This window comes from Montipora capricornis, chromosome 1 (genome assembly GCF_036669925.1).
Source record: "Montipora capricornis isolate CH-2021 chromosome 1, ASM3666992v2, whole genome shotgun sequence".
NCBI lineage: Eukaryota > Metazoa > Cnidaria > Anthozoa > Scleractinia > Acroporidae > Montipora > Montipora capricornis.
The window spans coordinates 19084675-19097174 of record NC_090883.1 but is presented as its reverse complement, the minus strand read 5'-3'; positions in this window follow the sequence as shown (position 1 = coordinate 19097174).

The window sequence follows — 12500 nt, the reverse complement described above, 5'->3', positions numbered from 1 at the left end:
AAGCCGCTATGGCGTTTCCGTAATTCATTAAAAGCAAAAGATTCGATCGTTATTTAACAAAACTTTGGCAGCGCTTATTGTCGACGAAAAGTTTGGACTGAACTGAAGTGAGCTTTTCGCTCGCTTGCAAAAGATACTTTATTTACGCAGGATGAATTAATAAAATGCCTGCGAACTATCAGAATCCACATGTTTCAGGATCAAAGAAATTCGTCAAATTCTCTGCGTACCTTGCCTGATGTAAGCTTGAGTCCTATATCATGGATTGAGCCAAGATGAAGACAACTACGCAGCCTGTTAAATCTTCTCTTAATTATAATTATTGTGAGAAGAAAGCGGCTCCTTTGTAAAGTTATTCGATTTTTCTAAGCACTTTTACTTGCTATTTCATCTACGATTTCATGACGATTTGACCAAAAACGTTAACGTACTGTGGATTATCAAACTAGCGAGGAGGTTTGCCTGTAATTTCCAGGAGATTTAGTACGATCCAGTTCGTCAAACAACTCTGCACCAACAAAATAGCCAGGAAATCGCACTGAAATCGTCGTTAGTTTTAAACGTAAACCTATTTGAATGGTTTCATGGTCAGCTTTGCTGGAGATTTGCATTTAACGGCCTTAATTACTACCCATCGAGCTCTGTACGAGTTTATATGTTTCTAAATTTCGTATTTTACGAGCACTTGGATTGCTTACAACTTCTGAAAATTGGCTGTTGTTTTCGATAACTTCTATTCCAACCGCTTTGCAAATATCAGCTAGAATTTGCCCGTAAGTTTCTTTTCGATGGTTTAAACAAATTCTCAGAAGAAACATAACCAAAACTTAGAAGCTGCCGTTACAAATTTAACATTTAAAATCACACTGGCAAATTCTTCGTTGATCATTCGGTGTTTCCTCGGTGCCTCGGTTTGTTTTGTCGGAAGCCAACATGTGTTAACATGGTTATCTTTTATTGGCTAATTTGTTAATAAGACGTTAATCAGCGTGTGTCAAGTCAACCATAAAAAGGTGGGCCTTTTCAAAAATAGGGGGTCTTCTTGCAAGGGTTCCCTCAGTCTCTTCTCCCAACTTCCGCGCGGCCAGTTTGCGGAAAATAGTTTCGAAGCTCTTTTTGTCGAACAGGAACGCTTGCTACGCAGGCTAGGAATGCTGTATTTCAATACCACACAATTCAGTGCCTTCTGATTTTCTGTAACGCGTACCACAGGCAACCAAGTGTATGCTTCACGGAAGCATCTCGTTCAAGAAAGGATGAGTTTTCACATATTGTTCAATTTATGCCTTTGTTTTGAGGCGAGCGGAGCTCCGCGCGCGCACTGAGCACCACTGTTAAGAAAATACGGTAATCTATCGATGCGAGAAATCTTGGTTTTATAGCCGTGACGTCATCTACCGACCGTCCGTCCATACGTACGTACGTACGTGCGTACGTGCGTACGTCCGTACGTACGTCCGTACGTACGTCCACCCGTACCTGTATGCCAATGTGACCGGTATCATGCTAGTTTAAAGCATACATCTTTGATATTGGATCGGACATCCACGTTTTGATCAACTGACACCTGTCAAAACAAGGTATCCGCTGATCAGTATCACGTGACCACATCGCAGGCTCAAGGTTAGAGCTCACCGAGGTCAGCGGCTTTTTAACTTGACCGCTGGCCAGGCACTGGTTCTTCATTAGATTGCAGGCTCAACCCAAGTTAACTCACCTAAACATAAACGAGGCTTCATTTTTCGCGCGCTTTCTGTGGCTCGACGCGGCTACATGGCCATACTACACCAACTGTAGTTCTTACACAATCAACGCTTTTCGTGTTCAGGTGGAAAACGGTTTGGAAGATGTTTGCCATCTGCATTTTTCGCTGGTTTCAATTTAGTTTGACATATAGTCCATCACCTGAAACGATTTTAATACTCACTTTAGGGGAACAAACGAAACTTCTTTTATTTTAATCTTTCAATATTCAAGATTATGAAAAGTTATGATGGCAAAGCTAGAATGGTAGCTTCTATATGATGAAAATTGCATTTCAAATACTCTCCCTGAGCTCACCCAATGGCGGCCATTTTGTTTTCCTGAAATTAACCTTTACGACCATGAATTTTGTAAAATACGTCGGAAAACGGGCAACACTGTATTCAAAACAAGAAACGAAGATCCTGTGCATGTTTGGTGTCAATAAAAAAATAATTATCTTATTACGTCATGAAATAATGACGTCACAAATAATGCACTACTTTACAACAGTGCAATTATATTACAATTTGCCAAATTGTCGTCTTTGCATCATAAATCATACACTGAGCATCAAAGGTAACTTTTAAAGTAATCTTGGCTTATGTCTTCATTCTCAGCTAAGATAATCTAGAAACAATTGAAAAAAACAAGGTTCATTTTAAACCACTAGGAAAACACCTATGTTTAAAAAGTAAATTTAACTATCATACCACTTTCTTTCTTAAAATTTGTATTTCCCTTTGCACGTGCAGTGTTTAAGACTGAGTAAAGCATGTACAGTCCATTTCTTTTTTTTTTTTTTTTAATATGGAACCGATACGTACTAATTCAATGTTCTGTATACTCAATAGATCATGTCTACCTTTCATGCACCTCATGTAATCAGCTTTAATGAAAATAAAGGTATGTAAAGTGAACAAAAACCATCAAAAAACGTTTCAAACTTTTACTTGAATAAAATGATAATACAAAGGGGTAGAATTTGACCTACTTAGGATTTTTATCATTAATCATCTGCATCCTCCACTCCACTTCCCGATCGGGAACATCATTATAGGTCATGTTGTCGCACTGCAAAGTGCAACCTGGCATGTCAGTACACTGAGTCCAGCTTTCAAACAGCAACACGTTTCCACAGCACAAATCTTTTTGCAGGTGCAAGACAGTATCTCTAGTACCTCTTTTGGAACAGGTTTAAATCCAATCCAGAGAAATTCCACCAGATTGGATGTACTGCATGCCTGCCAGCCATGCCCATGAGGAGAAGGAAGATCTGGAAGCGGAAACAAATATCTTCGCCATACAGCTGCTTGATAATTGGCACATAAAACATGAAGACTCAGCAATGATCTGCACTGTGGGAAACCTTCTGGTTCGACCGTTAACTTCCTTTTGAGCAGTAATGTAATTGTGAGTACAGCTCTGGATTTTACGGCAAGGTACACCAAGGGGGGCAAGATTTTAAAGGATTTACAGCACAAAAACATTGTTTCATTCAAGGACACATGTGAGGATCCAATGGCGATGATGCTCGAATGTGTGTACTTTGATCTCGAGACCTTGGGGGTGAGGGAAAAGTTAGCTCCTTGAAAAACGTCATTAGCTGCCTTGATCAAAACGTTCATATAATATGTTTCTTTCATATGTATGTTTCGTCCGTAGCTTTACGATAGAAACAATGTTTCGTTGATATTTTAATAGCCAGCATTTCTGTGCGAATTGTACCAGCGGTTCAACAATTGCACCGTTAAAACGGAGCTTGCCATTAAAATCAACTGATCAGATTTCTCTTAATTTTCCCAGTCTCGGAGATTTCCCCTTTTATAGATTCCCCATTTTAGAGATTCTCCTTTTAGAGATTCCCCCTGTTAGAGAATCCCCCTTTTAGAGATTCCCTATTTTATTAATTCCTCCTTTTAGAGATTCCGCATTTTGTTGATGCCCCCTTTTAGAGATTCCCCATTTTAGAGATTTCCCCTTTTAGAGATTCCCAATTTTAGAGATTCCCCGTTCCTCGTTTTCCGTTCCTATTCTTCAATTCCTCGTTTTCTGTTTTAGAACTAGCCCATTGGAAACTACTTACAAGAAAGTTAGGGAACGTCTTCTTGAACACAAGCTGGGCTTCCTCGAAAATCCATATTGGCAGTAAATTTATGGGTAACTTTTGTTATTGTCAAAAAAGCAGACTTTGTCATAATATACGAATCCAGATCTGTCAACTCTCACAGTTTCATGTTCTTATCTTTTCTCGCGCAGTCACGGTCTCGGGAAAAGACTTCCAGTCGCACGGTTTTGTCGTTTTATTATCTTGTCAAACAAAAAGAATATCAATTGAAAACAAAAGGAACGGATTAATACTAAATAAGAATGTCAGTACAGACCACTGCTGATCCATTTATAACAATTTTTACCGCCGTTTTTTACTGAATTTTGACAACACAACCTCTTTTCCATGCTTAACTACTTGTAATGAGGAGAACTAAGAACAAAGAGGACACAAATAAGGTAATGAAGGTAATTTCTTGTTCTGGGGAAATAGTTTGTACCTACTTCTGGTAAAATCTCTTGGTTTGTTTTTATTTATATATTTATTAACTAAATATATTTCTTCATGGATCTCCAGACTTTCTTCTCTATCATCAATTTATTAAAAGGTGTCACGACACTAAAAGCTGTGCTCGATTATTAAACAAATCGGGCGCGAAATATGCCTGTGATAAAACATGCCGATTCGCTTTCGTTTACTTTAGTTAAGATCTGTTTTCATCCAGCCAGCCTATCGAATCCGGCTGGCGTTTACCGTGGTAAAGTAAAACGTCGTTGTTAAAAGTAAACTGTAAAACCTCAACCACTTTGATTACTGATCGTTTAATAGTCTTCAGTCTACCTTAGATGTAATTGCACATAGGGAATAATAGATACTAAACAAACGATATTTAAGGACTGAGGCCTATTTCCGTGTTTTTTACAAAGAATGACAAAGATTATTACAAAGTGCGATAGCTATTTTATTGCAAAGTGCGGCAAGTGTTATTACAAAGTGAGACAGTTATTACAAAGCGAGACGATTTTATTTGCAAAGTGGCGGGACAGGTATTTCAAACTGCGATGATTATTACAAATTGTTACAGAACTGCATATTAGGCCAGTAGTGTAGCAGCTCTCGTTTCCTGCTATTTTTTGATATTGAAAGCAGCTTATATTGTTTTTAGTCATCGTTTCAATTGTTTAGTCTCTTTTTTTGGCTGGGGTACCAAGCCAATCACATTATATATTACGAGAGCCGCTGTATCACCCTACTATGGTTACTGGTGTGTATATTTTCAACTCTTAGATGTTGACGGCTCACCACATCAATCCCTTCAAATTTCATCAAGTGGCAGCGCGGAAAAAAAAGCTGAAAAGTAAATTATCGAATCACCGGTATTGGTGAGCTTTTCTCTTGCATCTGCAATTTTTCAAAGAGTTCAGTTATTTTAAGGATTGTGAGGTAAGTTTAATCTGGTTCTAGTCTATTCAGTTTTATTTACTGTTGCAATTGATCTCTCTTTTGAGATATTAATGCATGGAGATGGCTATGAAACTCGAGAAGTCTTTTTGTTTCTCGTTTTTGTCTGTATTTTTGGCATTGATGATGCACAAAACACATATGCGCAACATCTAGATGAATTAGTGCTTGATCCAGAAAGAGATAAAGAATTAAGATAAGGATAAAGAATAGTAAATTGTTTGATGTTAGTGCGACAAAAATGTAGCCGCTAATTGTTAGCTATTCTAGTACCATAATGGTGCCCTTGGCGGCTTGCTTCACGTAAATCAAAAAAAATATCGAAGGCAATAAATGATTCTGATAATAAAACATGAACTTAGAAATTTGAAATGAATTTATTTGATGATGCGTAATGTCGCAAATCGGAGGGTGTAAAGTACTTGTTGCAGGTCATTGTTTTACTATTAGTGAAACAAACCAAACCTTAAAAAAATGCTAACTTTATGCTTAATTAAACATTATTTTTTAGGCCTCAAGTTAGCATTACTAAAAGTTTGGGTTTTTTCAGCTATGGTGAAACAGTGACCTGCAAATCTAACTTGCAACCTGCAGCCGGCAGTTTACACATTCCATTTCGCGAATAAAGGAGGAGAATGCGCTCCGCTGAATTTGTTATTGCTCGCACAGCACGCTTTTGCAAGAAGAATATTGGAGACATATGTAAAAGACCACTGAAGTGGAATTACAATGTTAAGTAAAGTAAGGATAAATTCGTGAGTATATAGTGAAAGGCTTGCTTGGTTCTTGAAGAAAGGTAGAATCTAGATCTAAATATTATACCAACGGATTTTGCAAATTTCTTTGATACAAACTTATGTGCCGATCAACTCGAAGCTTCCTACCCCCACCCCCCCCCCCCCCCCCCTCCCTTCCTCAGCCTCTTCGGGAAAACGTGGTGTTCAAATGCTCTACCCTCCATTGTCGGATTTGTCTGTCCCAAATGCCCCTTCTAAAGAACAGTCGTCTTCAGCTCCTGTCTTCTTTAAAAGAGCTTGTGACCCACGTTTCGTGACCCTTTATATGATGGTGTCATCTTTACCAGAATTGAGTTACGACAAGAACACAACTGCTACTATGACCAAAATCAATTCTATTTTTCTGTGTATTTCAAAACTATGTTAACTGAACACCAAGTGACCAATGTTTTAATCCTTCATGTAAAATAGATACCTGTTTATTTTTACTGAAATTGTCCTAATTAATGGTCGCCATTACTAAATTTAAAATGTGAAGAAAGATACCTGTTTATTTTTTGAGAGCTAGATCGAGGATAAGATGACCTCAAAGACTCACTAGTTTAAAAATGCAATATGTGTGCATCCGTCTATATTAATATGCAACACTGGAGCTTCGAGCTGTCAGACTTCTAAGCTCATGTATAATAAGTTGCGTTAACACACTGCAATTCTTTGACGTCATCTTGCCCTCTACCCAATTCTCTGAGGTCCAATCGGTCAGTCTTGAACGTAAGTAATGACGGACCGTGAAATCCAAAACTTGCACTCAAAGAAAACAGCCTTTGGATAAAATTTGAAGCTCAAAATTTTGCCAGTCAGGTGTCGAGAAAACAAGCTTTCAAAATCCGAAGGAAAAAGGAAGTGAAATTTTTGATCATAGTAGCACTTTAATATTGCAAATTACTTGAAATCGAATTAATCTAGACGGACAATGTCAATAAGCTAAGTGTAAGCTGCTCCGAAACACGGCAAAGGTTGTTTAACGAGGGCACTGTATATGTATCAACAACAGAGCCTAGAGTGTTTACGATGACTGCATGTATTCCAACTTGTTTAGTGTCGGTTGATTACCTCTTACTAAAAGCCTCTGCAGACCCAAACGCGGGACAAAGCCGCAGCTCGAGTCATTGTATAAAAAAAATGTATATTGTTACAAACTAAAATCATAAATATTTATGCCCTCTCACCCAACTTTTGAGGACATTTCTCTGGTGATTCAAGACATTTTAACAGGGAAAATCGAAAGAAACGTTTATGTAAATGAAGAGAAATCTGTATCAGATATACAGATATTCATTGAAGAAACATTTCTTTTGTTTCCTGATCATGAATTATTAATAATTTTATAATTAATGTTAGGTTTTCCCTTGGGGGCCCTGTACACGAGGTTTCCGTTTTTCATTAAATTATTTCTTCCGCTATATATAGTTTGTTTCGTTTATTGTGAATACATCACAATTGTATGCGATGAAAAAAAACATACACTGAAATTTTGAAAAAGCCCACCAATTTAAAAGCAAATTATGAACGCAATTGCAAAATTTGCGTTCATAACTGCGAGGATCATAACTTCACTTGATTTCATATACGCAGTTAACATATGATCCATTTTATATATCATTTCATCGCTAATTCATTCTTCACGGGAACATTAGAACCCACAAATGGCCAGCTCCCAACGTCAGTGGCTTCATAGCTCAGTCGGTTAGAGCGTCGCACCGGTATCGCGAGGTAAACGTGTTTAAACCCGTTGAAGTCCTGAATTTTTCAGGCTTCTGTACGCAATTGTAAAAATTAAGTTCATAACTGAACTATTCAGCTTTAAACATTATCGTATGCAAATAAAGTTCTATTATTATATTATTGTTATTATTGTTATTATTATTATTTATTATTATTATTTATTTATTTTTTTTATAAAGTGAAGCTATGATACATAATGCTGTGAGAGGAAATCCGGAGTACCCGGAAAAAAAACCTCACGGAGCAGAGTAGAGAACCAACAAACTCAACCCACATATGACGCTGAATCTGGGAATTGAACCCAGACCACATTGGTCGGAGACGAGTGATCTCACCACTGCGCTATCCCTACTCTCTCAAAATCGATATGAACAAGGGCCGAGTGAAACCACAAAGTAATATTTTTTCAGTGAATAAAACCTGAAGAAAACGTGATAGATTTATGATGATGACGTGCTAGTCCCGAAGAGAAAGTGGCGGTCCCGACACTTAATCCACCATAGAAATCCAACAATAACTAACAATTTCGCTCGCAAAGTGCTATAATAGTTCATCAAAACAAAGAAAAACGATGAAAATCGTCAAACATTTACAAAGCAATTAGTGAACAGTAGCGTGAAGCAAAAGTTTTGTATTCTTGACCTCTGGTGGTGTTCATTCGATGGCGTCCTACTCAAGCGACGCGGAGCTTTCGCCCGCTGCTACGTAACGTCACAATGGATGGAGAAGTTGATTAAAAAAAAACCCGTAATTGGAATCTAAGAATACGAAAACCTCCTACCTCCTGGGATTGGGGTATCTGCGCCGTAATGGAAAAGCGTTACATCTGTTTCACTGAGGTGTGCGGTAACCTTAAGAATGTATCTTGTTTTGGTTTCCATTAATCCCGAAAATTTACGAAAATAATTTGAATTTTTCTAATTTTGAAAAAATGAAATATTTTACCCGTTAGTCATACGAAGAGTCTATCCAATTTAATTGGAACAAGACGCTAAACAGGCGTTTACGTGGAATGCACCGATCAAAGCAAGCACCAGGCAGGGGCTGTAAAAAAAATGCTAGTTGTTGTTGATATTTCGGTTGCTGTGTCAGGTCAAATCACTTCTCTCATTTTTGCTCTGGCCGTGAGGCGCGGGGCTGAAAATCGAGGGCCGTTTGTTTTTCATTGTAGTCAAAAACTGTAACCTTTGAATTTCTTGTGATTGGATAGTTTCTGTCAACTCTGGAAAGTGTAAATTTTCTCGGAAAAAACGCCATATTTTCAGTAGACGCTGTTGTTTACTTCAAACAATAGAAGCGCACCATTTGTATTTTCCATTATTCCATGTCATGGTCCTTGGTTTTCTACGTGACATGTCTTTGCCCTTTCCTCTATGCGCCTGCGGCCTTTTTTTCTGATTTAGTTTCATGTTTACTACAGAGTAAAGCGTGGAAAAGCTGAAATCCGATCTATTGCTTAAATCAGGATTTTGACATGTTCGTACATAAATGTGAGCCAAAACGTTTCCAATTTTGACACTTCCGTTCGCAGTTTAATTTTTTTTTTTTTTGGAAATATTGCTCCTGGCCAAAATACGGGATACTTTCTACTGCGAATTCAGTCAATCAATCAACGAACAATAAACCAAAATGCTGTCATCCCTTGCAGGAAACTCAAAAGTATTTTTCTGATAACATTTAATTTAACGACTTAATTTTTCATCAGGTTACTGCAAGACAAAGGGATCATGGTCACTTCACTGGATGTTGCATTATTGACAATCAAGTCTTTAATCTTCCTTGCAAGCATCGCAGGAAATCTACTCGTCATTTTTGTCGTTATTAGGAATCGGGATATGAGGTACAAGTTGTCAGCACCACCATATATGTGGTTTCAAGTAATGGTACACTTGCTTATTTTTTCACGGCTTTCAAGAAACTTTACTATTAGAATAATAGACTCAGATGCACTCCTATTGTGTCGTAATAGGTCATCATAGCAACAGTAAAGCCATTTAGCAACACCTTACATTTTGGTTTAAATGCTTAGATTCCAAAAAGACAATATATTGGTGACGCACATTTTTTATGGCTGGAACGTAATCAGCAGTCTACGGTGAAACTCCCTGATATTTTAATTTATACATTTGAGCACCTTAAATTTTCCAGTTGCGAAGGTTGCTCTGAATCCGCTCCAGAAAACGTTTTTCAACTTTGCAGGCCGCTTGAATTTGGCCTGCTAATTATAAATACTTTTAAGCAATAAATATGGCGTTCACAGAGTTGGTTTTTGACAAATAAGCATTTTCTAACAAAAGATCGGTTGTGTTGGGATCTGCCTTTATTAAGGTAACCTATTAGGTCACCATATTCAGCACTTCGTTGTTTTAAATAATAATAAAACCTAGCTGCTTGGGGAGATAGTGCCGTGCCTTAATATGACAAGTGAAAAAAAGTGTTGAGAAAATTAGAAATTTTTGGAGCTACCTTCAATACTGAGGCGCAGCTACCAAACAACAATAAAGTTGCTGATAAACGGCGAAATAAAGTCCGATAGAAAAATATAGTTCGTAGGATGCAGAAAGTGATGATGGTATAGAGAATTTTGTGATTTTTGACCAACGTACATTTTACTCTCTGCAAACCTGCTAAGTGAAATTGATGAAAAAACCCTCTAAAAGTTTGACTTCCATGGTAAAAGGATTGTCTCAATGACTTATCAAACGACAAGGAATGAATTAATCCCTCATCTGGGAATGGCTAGCCGTTTTCGACTCTGTAACCGTTTTACGGTCAAAGGAGAAAGAAATCCATTTGAACCACATCGATTTTTAGCTGTTATACGTTGTTTTCCTCTAAACAAATATTGGTCTCTGTATTAAAATAAAGATAGTCATTATGTGATACTGTGCTCTCGATCTGATCAAAGCCCGTTTACGTTGCCGGACTCCTTTTAATTATCTACTTGTGAACCTGGCGGTAGCAGACTCGTTTATCCGTGTTTTCTTCTGCCACAATTTCTTGTAAGCCTCAAGATTACATCTGCAGATGAGATGCCCGGTAATGCGATCTGCATGTTCCCTGCGTATGACGGCGTGGACTGGAGCTTCTGCTGGCGTTTTTACAATGATTATCATCGCCAAGGAACGCTACTATACCGTAGTCCATCCCACACGAAGACAAAGGCAAACTTACTACCGGTGCTTTGAAGGTATGACGGTATCTTCAATATTACAATTCCTACTTTGTTCTTGAAATCTCGTTTAGGAAAGGCTTGCATTTTGGGATAAATATTCTTGTTCTTGACCGGTTATTGCAGTCGCAGGTGCCCCAAGCTCATCAGTGTGAGGGAAAGCCAACATGGCTGGACAAAAAGAAAAAGGGGTTGGGAGGGAATCCAAGAAAAAGGATAATCTAAAGAAGGTAAGTTATACGACGGAAAACTCTAAATTTAAAAAAAAGCATTAGCTTAATTGTCCCACTGTAGGTAGCTGCCTTCATGTATGCGTAATATTTTCCAGATTCAATTGCGAGTTGAGCAGTTTTTTTATGCCTCGGTTCCCCACCGTAGTATGAATTCCCAAGGCTGCACACTCCATTTTGCCGAGAGCTCACGAAACTGAATTAAATGTTGCCTTGAACAAATTTCCCTCGGGTGAAAATTTTACAATGTCCACATGAGAAGCAATTGACGAAGATTGAACCGGCATTTTGAACCCACACATCAACGCAATAGCAGCCCTAAGAGCGCCGTAAGATGGGAGTTTGTTCACTTGATTCAAAAGAAAAAACCTTTAAACTAAAGTGGGATACTTCGAATCGTTGGATAACAAACTGAGCCATACCGGGATACCGGACGTTAGTTTGTCAACAACAATTTCCTTGGGTCCCGACATGACTGTATTCTCTCAGATTTTATCAATAACTTTAATTTAATGGTTCCCTAAGTCCATCCACAAAGTGCTCGTAATGAGTTATTGCTCAGTCTCCTGGCGAGAACACGGTTTATTCGCAGGTTAAGTTCAATCGAGTACTGTTAAGTTACGTTTTTGCGAATCGGGTTCACAGATCAACGCGACTTCTGCTGTGTGTCATGGTGTTTTAGTAGTCTTCCCAGTTTTGCTTTGACAAGCATATCTTTTTAAGCGGTTTCCTTTGATTACAGATTTGCTTGATTGAATGACCTATATATAGTATGAATTTATTGTAGCTATCTCTGAATTTTGGTACCCATTGTCCTGATGACAACTGCAATTTTTTTTTTTTCGATTTCGATTTTTTTTCCCCTAGTTTTAGCCATTAAGGTGCGTTCGCGCTAATTGTTGTGCGCAACGCGGTTACTGCGCAGGTTAACGCGACTGTAATCTGTCACGCAAGTCTCATGTCTTCTAGTGAAGGTGAGGTTTAAAACCTTTGCAAGGGGACCGGGGGACGTAAGGTCTTGCACAGCGTTGGATCAGAGAAGCTGCGTGATCAGTCAAAATTGCTTAAAATAATATTTATGAAAATCAAGTAGACTATTGCACGACTGATATTCGCGTTGTTTTCTACTCGACTTTCAAGGCCAAATTAACCTTTTTTATTAGACATTCAACTCTCTAAACTCTTTTGTGATTGGCCGAAAGCCTACAGTGAATTTTCGGAAAATAAGCGCCTGTTCCGTCATAACTGCAGATTATACGGTTATCAGGTCAAGGTCACTGAAGGTCACGAGTTATCCATTGTATCGCAGTGCATGATTTCTA